At 39.9% G+C, this 20,784-nt stretch overlaps 2 protein-coding genes and 2 pseudogenes across 9 annotated transcripts in view; 1 reads left to right on the top strand and 3 right to left on the bottom strand.

Moving 5' to 3' along the window:
* The window catches only part of LOC137241060 (P protein-like), a 408,891-nt gene that overhangs the window by 34,081 nt on the left and 354,026 nt on the right, over positions 1-20,784 (bottom strand). The gene's annotated exons all lie outside the window — the stretch shown is intronic.
* LOC137241063 (uncharacterized) overlaps positions 1-20,784 on the top strand; it is a 116,487-nt gene that overhangs the window by 2,829 nt on the left and 92,874 nt on the right. The gene's annotated exons all lie outside the window — the stretch shown is intronic.
* Positions 11,477-12,860, bottom strand: LOC137240165 (ATP synthase subunit alpha, mitochondrial-like; annotated as a pseudogene).
* Positions 13,264-15,076, bottom strand: LOC137240167 (serine/threonine-protein phosphatase PP2A 65 kDa regulatory subunit-like; annotated as a pseudogene).

Here is a 20,784-nt window from a genome sequence, read left to right on the forward strand (position 1 = left end):
ACTATTGACGACTACCGACACATGTTTGGTATTGGCAAATTTGCTGTAGTCGTCGCTCTCACACGACGCCGTTTCTGTCGATGCTGTTTTTACTGACGACAGAAGGAAAATTTTTAAGTAAAACATTTCTTTTTTAATTAACTAAATATACAAACATGTAATATGCATAGTTTTTTTTTTAGATATTCAAAATGAAAATAACGAGTGCGCAACAAATCGAGGTTCTTGTAGCTGGGCTAGAAAAATCGGAGTTATTTCTGATTTGTTTTCTATTGAGTCTAAGCTCTCTTTATTAATTTCGTCACTAGAGCTCGCACTACTAGCATAATAAAACATTTTGTTCAAATCTTCAAATGAAATATTTAAACAAATCTCAAATCGCGAAAAAAAGATACAGAAATAGTAAAAAAATCGAACAGCTGATACATAAATGGCAGATATGGTATATTTTCCTTTCGTTTTATCGATAAATTATCGTCGTCGTCTCAACAAGCTTAAGCGCAAAATACACAAAACGAACATTTCCGCGAACATTCCCGTTATGTCATGTTTCTGCGACCTTTTCTGTCGTGTATGGTGGTGTTTGCCAGTTCGCGCAAATGTTCGCCAAAAATCAAAATATTTTAATTTTTGGCGAATACTTTCGCTAACTGTTCGTGCGTGTATGGCGAAATAGCTCATAATCGTAGTAATTTCTGAACGGAGCAGACGTGCGCGGAAAAGTAAAATGGACAATAAAAAATTTCTGAGTGAATTTATTGAAACGTATAAATCTTTGCCATCATTGTGGCAAGTAAAAAGCAAAGATTATTGTAATAGAATTAAAAAGAATAATGATTATGCGACTTAATCGAAAAATTAAAAAATTTTTTGTAAAAGTTGGTCAAATGTTGCCTTACTCATACGAACGTAATTTTTAAAATCATTTTGTGACGTGAATTCCATTTCTTTAATAATTTTTAAACCATTCTTTGCACCAAATTCTTTTTTTGCGATCTTCTCTCTTTTTTTACGCTTAATTGTCACAGCGAGCAATATTGCTGCAGCACAATTGTTGTCCGTATTCATCGCTGTCTGAAAGAGAACTAATGTTCGGCCAAAAGTTCGTATGGTGTATGGCCAAAGCTGCGAACAAGATTGCGGAATGTTCGCGGAAATATTCGTGTCGTGTATTTGGCGCTTTAGCCAATACCGATTTGATGTCGAAGTGACGACGACGTCGATACGATGTCACGTCGACTGAAAAACGACCACGCTGTCGACGACGACAATGACAATAAGTGTGAATGTAAATTTTCCTTTGTCAACCTTTGTTAAGAGCAAATCTGTATACTTAAAATCCACCCCCATATTTATAAAATTTAAGGTTGGTTTATAAATTTCTTATAACTCAAGGTTTATATGGAAATGTCTCAAATACTTCTAAAAATAATTCTTAATAAAACGTTTTTTTTTTGGTAGTCGAAATTAAATAGAAGCTAACAGTTATTTTCTTACTAAGTTTAAAAAAAATTGTTTTAAAATTTGTCTCCTTATTGTAATACCTAACAACAATCTATAAAAAGTAATAGTTTGGGAGCCAGCAGAAATTTTTATGATAAAAAGCATAGAGAAAACCCCTATTTTGCTGCTTTTACATGGTGCCCAATTTTTTTTTATACTTTTTGAGTTCCTCATAAGGTATGTGTTCAAACATCTGCGTCCTTTTTCAACTTTTGTTGTTATGCCATCATTATACGCTTTGACGCTTAAACCTGTATGCAGCTAAGAAAGTACACAAAGTATCACAAGAAAGGTTTCATATTTGCTCATGAACATACATCCGATGATTACCCTAATCGAGTCTGACACCTGTCAACTGAGAGAAATATTCAACTTAACAATGTGCAGTATAATCACATTTCTCTTTGAATGCTACAACACAACTGCGTACCGCACTCGATGTCATCATAAGAGTCCAAAGAGCCTTTAGAATCAACTCGTACGATAAGCAATGTTGCAACGTCCTGATAAATAACGGTGATGCGCAAAAGGGCCGCGCTACCTACGGTTGCAACAACACCTGGTGTATAGTACCGGTATCGTAATGCGAATATTAAAGAGAGACGTTTTCTTAAAAAAAAATATATGCTTGAGGGCGAATGGCGTTGGAGCGAAGAGATTCACGTGCGAGCTCTGGAAAATTTTATTAGAAAACCTGGCAGATGACAAAAGTTTTAAAAACAAGGGCAAATTGCTCGCGGCAGTTTAAGGGGGCTAGGATTTTCATGAAATTTGAATGCTTGCTGGGTCGTTTTTTGCGGCGACAACCACAAGGACAAGTTCTTTCAGAATTGATTCTGACGACCTGATAAATGCGCACTCAGAGCGTGCTTAGATTATGAAGGCGACATTTTTCGACAATCCTAGCTATTGATGGAGATAACGAGTTCGATACCGAAATCCTCTACTACTGTTAACACTACAACAACAACAACGAAATATATAATAATATATTTTTCTGAGCGCAGTTTACTATGATATGGGATTAGCGGCCGATGACTTACTCGATCTTTCATGAAAAGGTGGCCGGGAGGTTGTGAACGGTGTGAAAGCTGCCAATGTATTCGATGAACGCAGATTACGTGAACGGATGGCTGATGTCAAATCCAACCAGTTAACTGGATTAACGGTGAATTGGTTGGCAGTACCCTAAATTATTGGTGGATCAAATAGCAGTGAATCAGTGAGCAGATGGCTGATGCCAAAACCATCCAGGGTAATGGATAACGGTGAAACGATTGACAGATGTGGCAAAGTAACTATCGAATGTAGAGTGGAGGAATTGGTGAAAATGTTAGCAGAATATTCCAATTGAGCAGAGATTTCAATTTTTCCTACAGGGTGCTGTATGCATTTAGGTACACATATAAAATAAGTGCGTCGACTGGCATTTTCGTTCCCATCGCTAACTGCTGCAATTAGTACATATTTGTTGGTAATTTTGTTTACACTCATATCATATCCAAAATTAATTCCCATGTTTAAGCATATGTGAACTGGCACTTTGTTAGATAAATGCGGAAATGCGAGTAGGTTTTACTTTGAACAATAACAAAAGTATACGTTCATGTGAATTATGATATCAAATTAACTCTGAGCGAACATATGAGTGAATCATTTGCCTTGCTTTTTTTTTTTTTATTTGCTTTGCTAACTAGTTATTATGTTTTTCGTTTAGAAGGCTACTGCATTTCAATGCAATTATTTACACTTTAAATCCAATTCTATGAGTTGGTAAATGCAACAGTGTAGGAATGGGTATGGGATTATGAACGATAAGAGCAGACGAGGCACAGGCCGTCGGCTTGGCTCAAACTATTGATTTTCTGGTATATGTACGTATTTCGTAAAAATTGGGAAGGGCTTCTCTGAGTCATTCGAAACCAAACGAGGCTTCAGACAAGACGACTCACTTTCGTGCGATTTCTTCAACATAATGCTGGAGAAGGACATTCTAGCAGCACAACTAAACCGTGAAGGCACTGGCATATGCTGATATTATTGATATTATTACCCTGAAGAATAACTCTTGCCAACAAATGCTACTTTGAAAAGCAAAATCCTCTCTCAACGAACAAAAATCACGCTCTACAAATCGCTCTTCCTACCTCTCCTGATTTATGGCTCGGCAACATGGACTGTGTCGAGAGAAGAGAAGATGGCTCTGGAAGTGTTCGAGATAAAAGTTCTCCGGAAGAGTTTTGGTACTGTCCATGATGCTGACGGCGAATATCGAAGGAGGTATAATGAGGAGCTGTATGAGGTTTATGCAAATATGACGATAATGAAGTGAATAAAAACCCAAAGGTTTCGCTGGATAGGTCATGTTATGCAAATCAACGAAGATGCTCCAGTAAAGAAAGTATTTTAGTCAACACCGCAGTTTGGAAACAGAGGAAAGCGGAGACCTCCACTGGGTTGGGAGAGGCAGTTGAAGGAAGTCTTGACGTCCATTGGTGATCCCAATTGGCGTCAGTTATCGCAAAACAGGGATAGCTGGCGTGAGTTGTTACGAAACCGCTTAGGCGATTAAGCGAAAATGAATGATGATGATGGTATATGTAATCCGTATGTTAATCTGTATAGAATTTTCGAAAATTGGGCCGGTGAGTTTGGAAGTGGCAGTTTGAGTTTGGGTAAGGAAGAGAGTGGGAGTCGGAGCTGTATGGTCGGTGAGGGTTGCAGTGGATGTGGGAGCTGGAGACGGAGGTGGAGTTGTAGAAGGAGAGGGAGGGGGAGTCTGAGACTGTGAGTGGAAAGAAAAGAAAAATGTGAAGATTTTAAAGGTAGAGGGAAGAAGGGAAGGACAGGAATAAGAATGAAAAAACGAAGATAAAGGAGATCAGAATATGGTAGAGGGAGAGCGGAAAAGGAAAGCCATATTTTAAATGTAAGCAAAACAAACTTTAGGGAGGATAACGTCTGCATTGTACGCTAGTTTAAAAGAAAAGTACACACTTTTTTTCGATAATTGAAGCTGAGCCGCGAATAACGTTTTAAAAGCCAATTTTTGCGAAACGTGTTTTTTTGCAGATTTCCGTTACTGTTACTCTCTTGCATCTCTAAAGCATCGAATAAGTTAAAATTACATACTAAAGGGCAATTAAAAAGCAATTAGAAGAAGTCAGTCCGTGGAAGAACGTTGTAAGTTACACGCAAAATGATACGATCGCAGTTGTCGCAGGTAATTGATAAGTGTAACAGAGGTACAAAAAGGAAATGTAATGTTGAAAATTGGAAAGATAATAAAAACAAAATGTTAATTAATAGTGGAAATGCATATACAACCAGGAAAAACAAAAGTATCCCTCAAAAAAAAAAAAAAACGCTTCAGAACAAGCAATGTGGAAAAACGTTTTAAGTGCACTTGCTGTAATTTTTATTATACTCAGTTGAGCAGAGCTCACAGAGTATATTAAATTTGATTGGATAACGGTTGGTTGTACAGGTATAAAGGAATCGAGATAGATATAGACTTCCATATATCAAAATCATCAGTATCGAAAAAAAATTTGTTGAGCCATGTCCGTCCGTCTGTCCGTTAACACGATAACTTGAGTAAATTTTGAGGTGTCTTGATGAAATTTGGTACGTAGGTTCCTGGGAACTCATCTGAGATCGTTGTTTAAAATGAACGACATCGGACAATAACCACGCCCACTTTTTCGATATTCGAAATTTCGAAAAACCGAAAAAGTGCGATAATTCATTACCAAAGACATATAAAGCGATCAAACTTGGTAGGTGGATTGAATTTATGACGCAGAATAGAAAATTAGTAGAATTTTGGACAATGGGCGTGGCACCGCCCACTTTTAAAATAATATAATTTCAAAGTTTTGCAAGCTGTAGTTTGGCAGTCGTTGAAGATATCATGATGAAATTTGGCAGGAACGTTACTCCTATTACTGTATGTGTAGCAAATAAAAACTAGCAAAATCGGCGTATGAACACGCCCACTTTTAAAAAAGATTTTTTTTAAAGTCAAATTTTAAAAAAAATTGGATATCTTTACAGTATATAAGTAAATTAAGTCAACATTCAACTCAAGCAATGTGTTCAACAAAATAAAAATATAAAAGAAAATTTCAAAATGGGCGTGGCTCCGCCCTTTTTCATTTAATTTGTCTAGAATACTTTTAATGCCATAAGTCAAACAAAAATTTACCAATCCTTCTGAAATTTGGTAGGGGCATAGATTTTATGACGATAACCGTTTTCTTTGAAAATGGGCGAAATCGGTTTAAGCCACGCCCAGTTTTTATACACAGTCGACCGTCTGTCCTTAGGCTCGGCCACTAACACGATAACTTGAGCAAAAATCGATATATATTTACTAAACTTAGTTCACGTACTTATCTGAACTCGCTTTATCTTGGTATAAAAAATGGCCGAAATGCGACTATGACCACGCCCAATTTTTCGATATCGAAAATTACGAAAAATGAAAAAAATGCCATAATTCTATACCAAATTTGAAAAAAGGGATGAAACATGGTACTTGGATTGGTTTATTGACGCAAAATATAACTTTAGAAAAAACTTTGTAAAATGGGGGTGACACCTACCATATTAAGTAGAAGAAAATGAAAAAGCTCTGCAGGGCGAAATCAAAAGCCCTTGGAATTTTGGCAGGAATACTGTTCGTGGTATTACATATATAAATAAATTAGCTGTACCCGACAGATGATGGTCTGGGTCACCCTGGTCCACATTTTTGTCGATATCTCGAAAACGCCTTCACATATATACTTAAGGGCCACTCCCTTTTAAAACCCTCATTAATACCTTTAATTTGATACCCATATCGTACAAACACTTTATAGAGTCACCCCTGGTCCACCTTTATGGCGATATCTCGAAGAGTCGTCCACCTATAGAACTAAGACCCACTCCCTTTTAAAATACTCATTAACACCTTTCATTTGATACCCATATCGTACAAACATATTCTAGAATCACCCCTGGTCCACCTTTATGGCGATATCTAGAAAAGACGTCCACCTATAGAACTAAGGACCACTCCCTGTTAAAATACTCATTAACACCTTTCATTTGACACCCATGTCGTACAAACGTATTCTAGGGTCACCCCTGGTCCACCTTTATGGCGATATCTCGAAAAGGAGTCCACCTATAAAACTAAGGCCCACACCATTTTAAATAATCATTAACCCATTTCATTTGATACCCATATCGAACAAACGCATTCTAGAGTCATCCCTCGTCCACCTTTATGGCGATATCTCGAAGAGGCGTCCACCTATAGAACTAAGACCCACTCCCATATACCCATATCGTACAAACACATTCTAGAGTCACGCCTGGTCCACCTTTGTGGCGATATCCCGAATGGCGTCCACCTATAGAATTATGGCTCACTCCCTTTTAAAATACTCTTTAATACCTTTCATTTGATAATCATGTCATACAAACACATTCCAGGGTTACCCTAGGTTCACTTTCCTACATGGTGATTTTCCCTTTTTTGTCTCCAAAGCTCTCAGCTGAGTATGTAATGTTCGGTTACATCCGAACTTAGCCTTCCTTACTTGTTTTATTTACTGTTTACATTTAGGTTTGTGATTGTCGTTGCTATTTCAATTGCCAAAAATTTAGTGTTGGTCAGATGAAGGACTATTGGCCTGAAAAGTACGCAGAGTTCTATAAATCGATCTGCAGTAAATAAAGATGGTATATAAATCTCTTACTTGAAAGAGCACCCTTACACGATAGTTTTTCGCCCTCTTTATGTGAAAGTGACCGTGAAAACATTCGGAAAGTAATATCTCAAAAGAAGTAAACAAAAAAGATAGGCAGGAAAGTTATTGTGTAAATGGGCTCAAAGCAAACCAAGCTTTATTAACAGTTTTTGGAATATTTTCATTTCTGGTTTGAACGCATTTTTGTTTTGATGCCGAATTAACTTTTTGTATGAAATAAATAAACTGTAAGCATTCTATAATATACTTTTTATTTAAAAAACAAACCAATACATATTTTTGCGACAGTAACATTTTAAATCCGTTCCTACAAACCGTATTGCTCAGTGGAACAACGTTTTAAAAGCCATCAGTACAGATGCTGTGCATAATGGAAAAACGTTTAAACTGCTATCGCGCTTGGGATATGAAACCTTTTTGCACTGAAAAAAGTTTTAAAATAACCGCTTACTCGTAATTTGAAATTGAAATTCCTCAATTTTTTTCATATAAGTTATTAATGTCATTGTTTTGGAAAATTGTTGGCTACAGGGTACAGGAACAAAAAACAATCACAAAGCCTCCAAAAAAAGGTTTTTTTTCTTTCCTGTCATTTACAACGTTATTCGCGGTCCGCTTCAATTATTTTTGAATCTTTATATCTAAGGGGCGTTTCCAACAAAAAAAAAATATACTTGGTAAATATCAGATACCCTAATATATAATTATAATAATTTAAGTATATCTAGTTTAAATAATTTTTAAGTCTTTTAAATTGTATTTATTTATTCATTTACTTATTCTACGTTACCTCTCTCAAGACCTCACTCACCGCTTTGTAATGTTTTGTCAGAGAAACTCAAAGTCACGTTTGTATCAAAAAAAAAGTTAACAATTTTATTTAAAATTTCATTGTATTTTTTTTTTCTAACAATGAAGGTACGACAAGTATTATCTTGTATAGTTTTTCTGGTTTCTGTTATCATTCGATTTAGGAACGTGGCTTGTTTGTCGAAAATAAGTTTTGCGTGCCAAAAAACCTTTCGATTTTATTTTTTGGTTTTTTATTATATGTTTTTTTTATTAAAAGCTTATATAAACTTTAGTACTCAGCATTTTTTTAACAGCCAACAGATATTAAAAAAAAAACGCGAAAATGGCAGTTTTTTAATTTATTTATTTTTGTTTAATTAATTTATTTATTTCTTCTTTTTTTATTTTTGTTGATTAAAAAAAACACGTAACTTAATTTTGTAACGAAACTATGCAGACTAATCTGGAAAGCGTTTCAAGAAAAATAAAAAATAGTACAAATTTAACGAAAAATTCGAACTTCTTATTTTGAGTTTTCTAATTTTTTTATGATTATGCAGTTTTGTAGTCTAATGAATTTTAGTCTTACAGAGGCCACGTTATATTTCATATAGATGTTGATTTTGGAAACTTTCTTTCTATAGTGTTCGGCCTGGGTGCGTCTGAAACCGGCAGTGGGTAGGCGCACACGGGTCGATCTCGGAATGGATGGGTCACTCGGAATAAATAAAGAAGAACGCAAAAGAGGAATTCCTCGTTATAAAATAATGTTTAATTCCAAAGTGAAAAGAAAAATATACAATAGGTATAATGTTACCTTAACGTACAAAATGCTGGCGGTGATGATCCTGGGCGATGTGAACTGCTTGGCGGTTAATCGAGAAAGAGCCCGGTTATCCCGTTGAGGACAACCGCTAAGCCGCGAAAAAGTCCTCTGGTATTAAGGAGGGGAAAAAAGCCACACACACAACAACCCCCACATATACGTGCATGGGTGCTGACAACCCGCACACACACGTGCATGCGTATGAAACGCATGCATGTGCATGCATGCACACAAATGCGGCGTGAGTGTGGGTGGCTGGAAATATTATTAAAACATTAGGGAGGGGCGCCGTCAATCAGATAAAAGTTAGGCATTGGGCCTAAACATGCCGCCCCCCTTGCGGTACGCAACATCACAGTCCGCCAAGGATCACCGACCGTGAAGAAGAGGAAAAAAAATAAAAAGCTTATAATTAATTATATCTAACTTAACATAATGACGGCCAGTCCGCCGGCTTGGCGGCACGCAAAATGGTTTGCGCAGTGTGGGAGCTTGGTTGCTGCTGCCTCGGTCATTCACCAATTTTCCCGTTATGGTGTAAGGCGTGAGCCAGGTTTGCCTAGGGCTAGGGATTGCGAAAAGAAGTAAGAAGATATGCGTGTTCATATTTCTTGCCGTTTATTACAAATTCATTGGAAATTCTATGCTTATGAATTTTGTATGAAGAAAATTCAATAAAAAATAACTTATTGTAATGATACAAGCTTTTAAAACGCACACCTCCATTGTAAATTCATACAAGTGGCGAATTTTCGATAAAACGTTTACAATAGTGAACAGCGAGTGAGTATTAATATGTAGTCTGATTTTCTGTATATAAATTTAATGGAAAAGCTGATTTGAAACAAATGTGCAATTCATGGCACTTCAATTTAATAACGGCGAGCACAAGAAAAAGAAACCTTTCTTCCATTCTCTGACCCTTCGCGACAGCCGTTCTCCCTGTCAGCTATGATTTGACACGTAGGTATGACAATGGAGGGATAGAAAGATTTTTCACTTGTACGAACTCACAATGCACACCTCTTGCGACTGTGTACAGCAGAAATTCAATAAAAATAAAAGAGTGTAAAAATTCATGGATTTCGGTCGTTACCGAACATTTTCATGTTAGGCCTTGGTTGTGCCCGAGAGTACCCAACCGAAGATGGTACTCTGAGCCAGCAAAGGGCCAAACGTGGTGGGCAGAATCCCGGGTAGCATTATTTCGGCGTATACGTCTGTCCCTAGTACGAGGCGGATCGGGGCGGATGAATAAAACTGTGGATCCGCCAGACGGAGATGTGCGTACGGGGATGCGATGGCGCTGTCGACGCTGGTCGTGGGGGCCATTCGCCGAAAATTGGACACGACCGCCGCATGGGTTGCAATTCGTTTATTTTGGCCGTGTCTTCCTCGTATGCGTAGTAGGCATCCTGCTTGCCCGCCAATGTTGCTGGCAGGGAGTTGGAGCTCCTGGGCGAGCTCATATGCTATCACGGTGGTGGGGGAGCATCCGTCAATTAAGGCCCGGACGAGGTGTAGCCGCCCCCCAGCTTCTATCTTCACGACCGCGGTGGGTGTGATCGCTACCGTTGGGATCATGGTGGCGGTGGCCGCTGGATGCTGGGCTACGAGCCTTGACCGGAAGGTGGACACGGTGGTGAGCTGCAGCGTGTTGCCTCCGTGGCTGCGATCTTGTAGCTGATGTCGTTGGTGCAGGCGAAGAGGTCGTGTCTCCGCTCTGCGGTCGCGCGAATGTCGTCTCCGTTGGGGGTTCCTGGGTTGCCGGCGAAGAGACCGGGTCTCCGCTCGGCCGTTATATGTATGGCGCTGGGCTGTCGCTGTCCCTTGTTGGAGCCGCTTCCTCCCGTGCTGCAGAAGTGGTCGAAATGATTTGGCTCTGGGCGTTATGGTCGGGCGAAGAGACCGCGTCTCCGCTCCGGTTCGGCTGGCATCTCGGTTTCGGGGTGGACGAAGAGGTCCAGTCTCCGTTCCAGCGTCCGACGCATATAACGATATTGAGTCGTCTATCCGCTCTCGGGGTGAATCTAGCTCCTCTTCCACTTGGGCGCTCCATGGCTTGGAGCGGGCTTCTCGTAATAGCTGCTCCTCTTCGTCGATTGAGGCGATATGCAGCATCGTGTGGTGCTTCTCGCCGCACCGTTTGCATCGCCCTTGGCTTGGGCACGCGTTCGAGCGGTGATCAGGCGCCAGACAATTTCCGCATTAGCTTTCGCGAATGGTTACGTAGAGGCGCTCTTCTGGCCTTTTCGCCCGAAAGGCTGGACACAAGCGGATAGGGTGTCGCTCAAGACACACTCGGCATTCCGACGAATAACGCGCTGCGTTCGTGGCAGCATTACGTTTTAAAGAGGCAAAACGACCCATTTTTCTGAAAGGAGTGAAATAGGTTTCAATGGGTCGGGTCATTGTCAAAGTGCAGGGGCGAGTGGTCCCTAATTGTATTGTTGAGATTTGGGATATTTTAGTAGCGCTTGCGTAGGGGGCAAACATCTGTAGCAGTATAAAAATATTCATATTTAGCGCACATCATGTGCATGGCCTCTTTCCACGCACGTTATGTGCCTGGGTCTGTAGTGCCTTATTTTGTTTATTTTGTCTTCTCAGAGCCGAATTGAGCGAAAGCAGCTACCTCATGATATTGAGCCAATTCCAATTTCATGAAACCAGCCACTTGTTTCATATCCTTTGTGTGGGCAGCTGAGCCGACACGCGATACAGACAAACCAACGTTAACGGCTGGACGAATACCCTTCTAGAACAACTCGGTCTCCAAGAAGATCTGACCGTCAGTGATGGAAATGACATTGGTTGGAATGTAGGCAGACACATCACCAGCCTGTGTCTCAATGACGGGCAGGGCGGTCAACGAACCACCACCCATAGCGCGCGACATCTTAGCAGCACGCTCCAATAGACGTGAGTGCAAGTAAAACACATCACCAGGGTAGGCTTCACGACCTGGTGGACGACGCAATAACAGAGACATTTGACGGTAGGCAACCGCCTGTTTTGACAAATCATCATAGATGATTAAAGCGTGCTTGCCCTTGTCAGGGAAATATTCACCCATGGCACAGCCAGAGTAGGGAGCCGAATACTGTAGAGGTGCAGCATCAGAGGCAGTGGCTGATACAATGATGGAGTATCCCATAGCACCCGAATCGGTTAAACGTTTTACGATCTGAGCGACAGTTGATCGCTTCTGACCAATAGCAACGTAGATACAGTACAATTTCTTGCTTTCATCTTGGCCATCGTTGAAGCGCTTCTGGTTGATGATGGTGTCAATGGCCAAAGCCGTTTTACCAGTCTGTCTGTCACCGATGATCAATTCACGTTGACCACGTCCAATTGGCACCAAGGAATCTATGGCCTTGATACCAGTCTGCATAGTTTCGCGCACAGATACACGTGGAATGATACCAGGGGCCTCAATACCAACACGGAAACGGTCCTTTGTGTTGATGGGTCCTTTACCATCAATGGCATTACCCAAAGCATCGACGACACGTCCTAGAATTTCATCGCCTACTGGCACATCCACAATAGCGCCGGTACGCTTGACAATATCACCTTGCTTGATCAACCTATCATTACCAAACACTATAACACCGACGTTATCGGGTTCCAAATTCAAGGCCATGCCCTTTAAGCCGGAAGAAAATTCCACCATCTCATCGGCTTGAATATTGTTTAAACCATGACGCGAGCAATACCATCACCAATGCTCAACACGCGGCCGGTTTCCTCCAAATCCGCTTTAGGTGCAACGCCCGAGATGCGTTCCTCCAATAGGGAAGAGATCTCAGCACTGCGTTGAGTGGGCGAGACATGAAGTTTACGTGCAGCTGATGCAGTAGCTGGGTATGCGGCCTTGCAGGCGACCTGTGTAGTTTTCTCTAATTTCTCCACCAAGTTAAATTAAAAATTCTTTTGCATACAAAAGGTAATGCTGTACCTCTGGATTGCATGACGGCCGAAAATGTTTATGCAATTCAATTATAATTCTTAAACTAACAAAAACGTTTTCCTCGTTATCATTTCTTAAAATTTTTAGCATTACTGAAATTATGGGCTTAACATGGCGTAAACTTTCACTTATAGGTAATCTATGAATCATGTCCAAAATAAGCTTTCGTACATGCTGAGAACTATTTTCCTAAATGAACTGAGGCTCACCATCTTGCAATACCCGTATAAATACGTTGAGTGCAAGTTCTAAAAATGCTGGATATGAAGGGTTTTGTATTTATCAATTCGAAATGTTCACTTAGCTCTTGTGCGGCTTTAAACTTTATTCCTTGCCACTTTTTACTTCCGCTAAATTAGAAAATGATAAAAAGGTCGAAATGAAAATGTTGGATTCTTAAGTGATTACGCTGCTGCTATACCCGCAATAGCTTCTGAAGCGAAATGTTTTACATCAACGTCTGGATCTGAATTTAGTCTCTCAAGAGTGGGCCTTACTTGCGAGTCGATGACACTAGCTTCAGGGAACAGCGAAATTTTCTGTAAAGTCTTGGCAACATTAAAATGTACACTCGCAACGGGATCTGTAGCCAATAGAAGAACTGTTGGTAAAAGCAACTTAGTGGTAATGTCTGTGCCACAAACATATTTAAACAGAAAAGACAAGTCATACGGTGTAACTAATTTTTATTGCGTGACATAACCAAAACCACTTAATAATAATTGCTTGCTCAGCCCATTGGGCACCAAATTGTTCAACTAGCTTCTTCACATTTAGAGTAGCTGCTCCACGTATAGCATACACATGATCATTCAACCAACCCATACATAAACCGAGCAGCTTTTGATGAAAAAATTCTTGACCTAATTGACCTGCCAATGCGGGCATGTATTCGATAATTGCTAAACGCACTCGTCACTTAGAATCTTCAGCTAGTTCAACATTGGCTGGTAATAATGACTGTGAAAGTTGTTGAATCCCTATGACGTCGTTAACCCAGTCAAGACTTTAAATAATGTTTAATCGAACTTCAGGGCATTCATCCGTCAGCTGAAGAAGAAATAGGGGTAAAAGATGTTCGACAGTATTGTATGCGCCTAACATAGGACTCAATCCCATAATACCTGACGCCAAAGCTGACTTTACATGAGGAGTAGGATCAGATACTAACTCACGCACATATGGTAATATTAAGCTCATAATAATTTGCATTTGGTTAGATTCATCTAAAGTGGCGAACAAATCTTTTACCTTTGTTGCGACCGCTGCCATTACTTCGGCTTCGGCATCCTTCAGCAAATACTGAAAAGCGGGTACCAAATCCACACGTGTTATCTCCGGACCAACAGCTTTTAGTAAATCAACAAATTTCTCTGCAACCATATATTGTACGCGCCAAGGGGAATCGCCGGCACATTGGCAATGTTGGCAAAGCAAAATGCTCGACATCTTCTTGCGGCAGCAACTGTGCAATGCTAACATATGCTTCTACTGCCAATAAACAGACAGAGTCCTGATCATCTTGAGCCAGTTGTACAAAATTTGATATCACATCCCCTCTTTAGTTGCGGGATCACTTAATATATTAACATAACTCCGGCATGCATTGAATTCATTTTGAGCCTAAAATTTGGCTCTAAATATTTAAACTCATGAATATCAACTCATGATTGTTTAACACTACGAAATTTAACAACTGCACTCCATCATGTGTAAAAAGTTAAAGAATGAACCATCGGAAGAAATCTTTCGATTAGTCCCGTTTGCTTCAATTCAGAGGAATTCACATTCTATACACGGGTGTGTAGGAATGTGCACAACTTTTTTGTCTCTGCTGCTAGTAAATATCTACCAGTACGCGGACTTTTTAAGAGGAAAATGTGGGTAGACACAAAAAAAATGAAAATAGTAGTAGTTGGTAGATTTTTTACCAAGAAAACAACACCTATAGTCCTTATTTGTCCCAAACACTTAATAATTTATTATAAAACAAAATAACGCGCATTTCAAGGAAATGACACTTTAAAAATCGTAAACAAGACAAAATTACATGTACATTTGTATATACCTATGTACATTGCTTATTCCTATACGACACTCACTTTTTCCTGAATCGTGAGTGTGAAATACCGACAAACATGCACCAAAACGTCTAATCACAACAACAATTTTCCAATGTACCAAAAATACTGCCGCAAAAATATCCGATTTCGGCATGTTAGTCGGAAAATTATTATTTATTGTGATCATTTGCTACATTTATTTCATAAACAAATTTACTTCTTGTTTTTAAGTTGCCCACAAATTTTTCAAAATTGACTGATTTGGTCAGTATTACCTCCTAATGTTAGTCGGGTGGGCTCGGCAATTCAATACTTTAAAAAGATCGCAGTATACGTTTTCAGTGCGAAAATACCGAAATATTGGTAGAATCTAAGTTTTGGTGGCAGAAGTCGTAAAAGTAGTAGAAAATGAAAAATGGGTCAAAACGGTTGGTCACTCTACCAACGCGATAATGTCCGTGCACTGACTGTCCATATACTTCTACCAACGTATGTACACATATAGGCCGAGTTTTAAATGCACATTATATTAGGGATGCATAAAAAGATGCAAACGGGTACCCAAAAACCCGTTTCCGGAAAAATCGGTACCGGAGCCAAATACCCTTCGGGAACCGTGGCGTTTGCTAAAGGCCATCAATAAAACTGGACTACAAGCGTACTTGGGGAAAAGTTGAAGAAATAAGTGAAGGGCAATACAAACAAATAAAAAGTTATACATTTTATAAATCTCTTCCCTCTTCCAAAACGAACATTTCCTTTATTTTTTTTCTTTATATAGCATACGATTTTGCTATACCAACCATCTTTTTTGCGGCGGGCAGGAAAGTTGTTGGTTTTAGCACCAACAACACAAATAACAGCGACTCAAAAGAACCCACACTATACACTTTCTACCCGGGTCGGTACCAGAATGTGCGAACCGAAAAGTCGTAAATGCTCATTTTTCTGCAGCACTAGTGTGCCCGTGGCTAACTAAAACGCTACAGGGCGATGCAAAACGGATATACTCAGCGAGGACTTCCTAGCGTTCGAAGAGGCTAGCTCGGTGAAGGCACTCGGAATACGATGGAACGCGCATTCAGACATGTTTTACTTCACCGCAGGAGTTTTAGAGAATGGCGAGATCATCACCAAACGCGCAATCCTATCCGCTATAGCCAAACTTTTCGACCCTTTAGGCTGGCTTGCACCAATGGTCATAGTAGCAAATATACTAATGCAGAACATTTGGTTAGAGGACACCGGGTGGGATGAACCTGTCTCTCCAACTACCTTAGAACGGTGGGAAAATTTCACCCAACACTATAGCGAAATAGATAACATTAGGATACCGCGGTGGGTAAATTTTTCACCGGAAGACGACATAGAAATCCACGGCTTCTGTGACGCTTCCGAGAAAGCATATGCGGCAGCGGTATACATGCGCGTGAAAAGTGACGATCAGGTTTTCATACACTTACTTTTAGCAAAAACCAGAGTAGCTCCAGTGAAAACCATCTCGCTACCACGTTTAGAACTCTGCGGCGCCGTGCTGCTTGCAGAAATCATGGAATCAATATTCCGAAACATTCATTTGGGATCAGCAAAAGTTCACCTCTGGACGGATTCAACCATCGTACTAGCATGGATAAGAAAGCCGCCCTGTTCCTGGTCAACCTTCGTCGCACACCGAATCACTAAGATCATCGATATGGTCGGTAGCAAGGACTGGCTTCACGTGGACTCGGAATCTAATCCAGCGGATCTAGGAAGCAGAGGCCAGTTGCATCAGAGTTGGTCAACAATTCGTTGTGGTGGCAGGGACCTTCTTGGCTGCAAGAAAACAACAAGCACAAGAGACCGAATACAAAACGTCAATTGAGGAGAAGAGGGCACAAACATATGCCACGACAAGGGTAAATCAGGTAGATATTCTCGACCGTTTTTCAAATTTACCCAGGGCTTTGAAGGTTCTATCCTATGTTAGGAGGTTTTATAAAAGAACTCATCCAAAAACTAAAGCAATGTTCCACGAAAGGTCGTGTATAATCTCAGCCGATGAGATTAAGGCAACGACTCAAGCATTAATACGAGTCTGCCAGAAACAATTTTACGGGACAGAATATTTAAAATTAAAAAATAGGGAACCTATCGATCGCAAGAGTGAAATACTGTCCCTAAACCCATATATCGACAAAGATGATATTATTAGAACAGGGGGGCGTCTAGGGGCGTCAAAAGACATGTCATACAACGAGCGTCATCCGATCATCCTGCCTTACAATTGCAGGCTGTCTCGCCTTACAGTTATGATGGCTCATCATGACTCCCTTCATGGCGAGAACCAGCTCATGCTCCGTCTCATCCGAACCCAATACTGGATACCGAATGTCAAGACCATGATCAGAGCCGTCATTCACAATTGCAAAACCGGCATTATTCATCGAAAGCAGGCACAGTCCCAACTTATGGGTACCCTTCCCTGCGAACGGACTACTTTTACCCGCGCGTTCACCAATACCGGGGTAGACTTTGCGGGGCCTTTCGACATCAAAAGCTACCGCGGTAGAGGATGCCGACTGTCAAAAGGCTACGTATGCCTTTTTGTCTGTTTCTCCACTAAGGCCATTCACTTAGAGGCCACTAGTGACCTCAGCACCCCATGCTGTCTCGCAGCCTTATCGCGTTTTATCGCGAGAAGAGGATGTCCGAAAAACATCTACTCCGACAATGGTACAAACTTTGTCGGAGCATCAAGATCTTTACGATCCGAATTTAAAGCCGTTCTGGCCGAAATCCGAGATAAAACAGTCTCCAAGTATAGCCATCAAGCATTGAACTGGCATTTTATCCCCGCCGCCGCTCCACATATGGTCGGCCTGAGGGAAGCGGGAGTGAAGAGCTTAAAAAGCCACTTCAAAAAGATCGCTTCTCCCCACAAATATACCATGGAGGAGTTCCAAACCCTTTTATGCCGGATCGAGGCATGTCTAAATTCACGACCTCTCAGCCCGTCGTCCAATGACCCAACGGACCTGGAGCCACTAACCCCAGGGCATTTCCTCACGGGCAGCCATCTTTTGGCGCCGCCAGAACCGGATGCGAACGAAAGCCCTGCCTCCATGCTAAATAGATGGCAGAAGCTCAAGGCCCTCCATCAAACCTTCTGCCGGCGATGGAAAACCGAATATTTATCCGAACTTCAAAAGCGGGTGAAGTGGAGACACCCCAAACAAAACATACAAGTGGGAGACCTCGCTGTCCTCAAAGAGGACAACTTATCTCCCAACGAATGGAGGTTAGGTCGAGTCGTCAACGTACACCCCGGCGAAGATAACCGAGTTCGCGTAGTTGACCTCATAACAGAGAAGGGTCAAGTCAGACGACCTTTGGTCAAACTGATCCTTCTTCCAACGGCGGAGATGGATTGCGAGAAGGCCAAGAGCTCCTCGTAACCATCCCACCGTTCCTCGCCCACCGTTCCAAAACGAACTTTCTATCGCGAATCCCATCTGCCACAGAAAACCAATGTTCGGCCTGGGTGCGTCTGAAACCGGCAGTGGGTAGGCGCACACGGGTCGATCTCGGAATGGATGGGTCACTCGGAATAAATAAAGAAGAACGCAAAAGAGGAATTCCTCATTATAAAATAATGTTTAATTCCAAAGTGAAAAGAAAAATATACAATAGGTATAATGTTACCTTAACGTACAAAATGCTGGCGGTGATGATCATGGGCGATGTGAACTGCTTGGCGGTTAATCGAGAAAGAGCCCGGTTATCCCGTTGAGGACAACCGCTAAGCCGCGAAAAAGTCCTCTGGTATTAAGGAGGGGAAAAAAGCCACACACACAACAACCCCCACATATACGTGCATGGGTGCTGACAACCCGCACACACACGTGCATGCGTATGAAACGCATGCATGTGCATGCATGCACACAAATGCGGCGTGAGTGTGGGTGGCTGGAAATATTATTAAAACATTAGGGAGGGGCGCCGTCAATCAGATAAAAGTTAGGCATTGGGCCTAAACACATAGGGAGTTTTTAATTTTCGTGTATATGAAGGGCGTAAAGCTTTTTATCCGACGAATCCGAAACACTCTTCGGAAAAAAAGTTTCGAAATCAATACGAATTTCGAAAGATCTATAACTTGTACTTTGTTAGACTAAAATTTGTTTTACTACAAACTGCATATTCAAAAAATTCAAAAAACTCAAGATAAAAAGTTCGAAATGTACGTAGAACTTTTGCGCGTTTTCGAAATTTTTCGAAAATGCGTTTGAGATTGGTTTGCATAGTTTTGATAACAAAATTCTTGGAGGTTTTTTCTACAAATAGCGAATATAGAAAAGTAAAGCCTGTAACTGACGAAATATAGTCATTGCTTTTTTGTGTTTGCAACTGTTCATTAATAGATTTAATTACTGACTAAAAATAGTAAAAACGAAGCAAACAGGCAACATATTTAATAAAACAAATTTACTGTGGTGTTATTGCAATTTTTCTATATCTCCCGTATTGAAAATGCCCACAAGACTAGCAAGGCAATTCCAGTGGCGTAGTGAGGTTTTCATCCGCCTGGGGCAAAAATAAAAAATAGCATCTTCTCCATACGTTATTATAAAAGTAAGTAATTCTAATGGGGGTTTAGGTTCAATTTCCTTTCTACTGCGAAGTAATTTTATAGAAAAAATACAAATTATCCACGAAGTTCTGCGGCCCCTGTGAGTAGCGCCCAGGGCAAGCTGCACATGCGCTCACTACGCCAATGGGAAACTCATTCAAACTCGTAAGTACCTATGTATGTATGTATGTAGTAGATATACAAATACCACTAATGAAATGGTTAAAATCCCAAAGTAAAACCATCATACTACATCATCATTAATCCATTTGGTTAATTCTATCATTGACAAGCCCAATAATCTGAGTATCTAAATATGGCACGGGCCAGAAAAAAAGGATGACGCTCGCTAAAGATTTGATAAAAATTAATAGTGAAGGCATGACACATGAAGTGAAAAGGATGTAGAAAGTGAGCGGATGGTTTGAGATGAAAAGAAATTTGATTCAATTAATAAAGCAAACGTCAGTCAAGGTTAATTTAAGAAATGACAAACTGTGAACAAAAAAGACACACTAGCATATACATATGTATGTATATATGTATATGGGGTATTCCATCCCATTTCGAACAATTTTGACCCGACCCCTTTAGAATTGGCTGAAAGTTTTTCTTCTTTTTCTAGCTTACGAAAGACCTTTTTCAGTAGTTTTTCAAATTTTTCATCCAACTCAAAAAAAGTTATGAATTTTTAAAAAAACACCATTTTTGTTTTCAAAATGCTATAACTTTTTCAAAAATTGACCGTTTGGGATCTTTTTTTTTTTTTAAAAAATTTTTTTTTAAATGTATTTTTCGGAAAAAATTCAAAAATATTTTTAAAGTTTTTTTTGTAATTTTTCAGTTTTTCGAGATTTTTCGAATTTCGCCCTTTTCTTTGTTTTTTTTTTCTCATAAAAAACTTCAATCAATTCTGCAATCATCCCCACTAATCCCGGAGTGGGCCGAGAATTTTTTTTTTTATTTAATTGAAAAAAAAAAAAACTTTAAAATTTTTTTTGTATTTTTTCAGAAAAGTACATTTAAAAACATATTAAAAAAAAAAAAAATGATCCCAAACAGTCAATTTTTGAAAAAGTTATAGCATTTTGAAAAAAAAACACCGCTTTCCAACTCAAAATAAGTTTTAAATATTTTGGAAAAAACGGTGTTTTTTTAAAAATTTATAACTTTTTTGAGTTGGATGAAAAAATTTGAAAGACTTCTGAAAAACGTCTTTCGTAAGCTAGAAAAAGAAGAAAAACTTTCAG

The sequence above is a fragment of the Eurosta solidaginis genome, chromosome 2 (genome assembly GCF_040869045.1).
Source record: "Eurosta solidaginis isolate ZX-2024a chromosome 2, ASM4086904v1, whole genome shotgun sequence".
Lineage (NCBI taxonomy): Eukaryota > Metazoa > Arthropoda > Insecta > Diptera > Tephritidae > Eurosta > Eurosta solidaginis.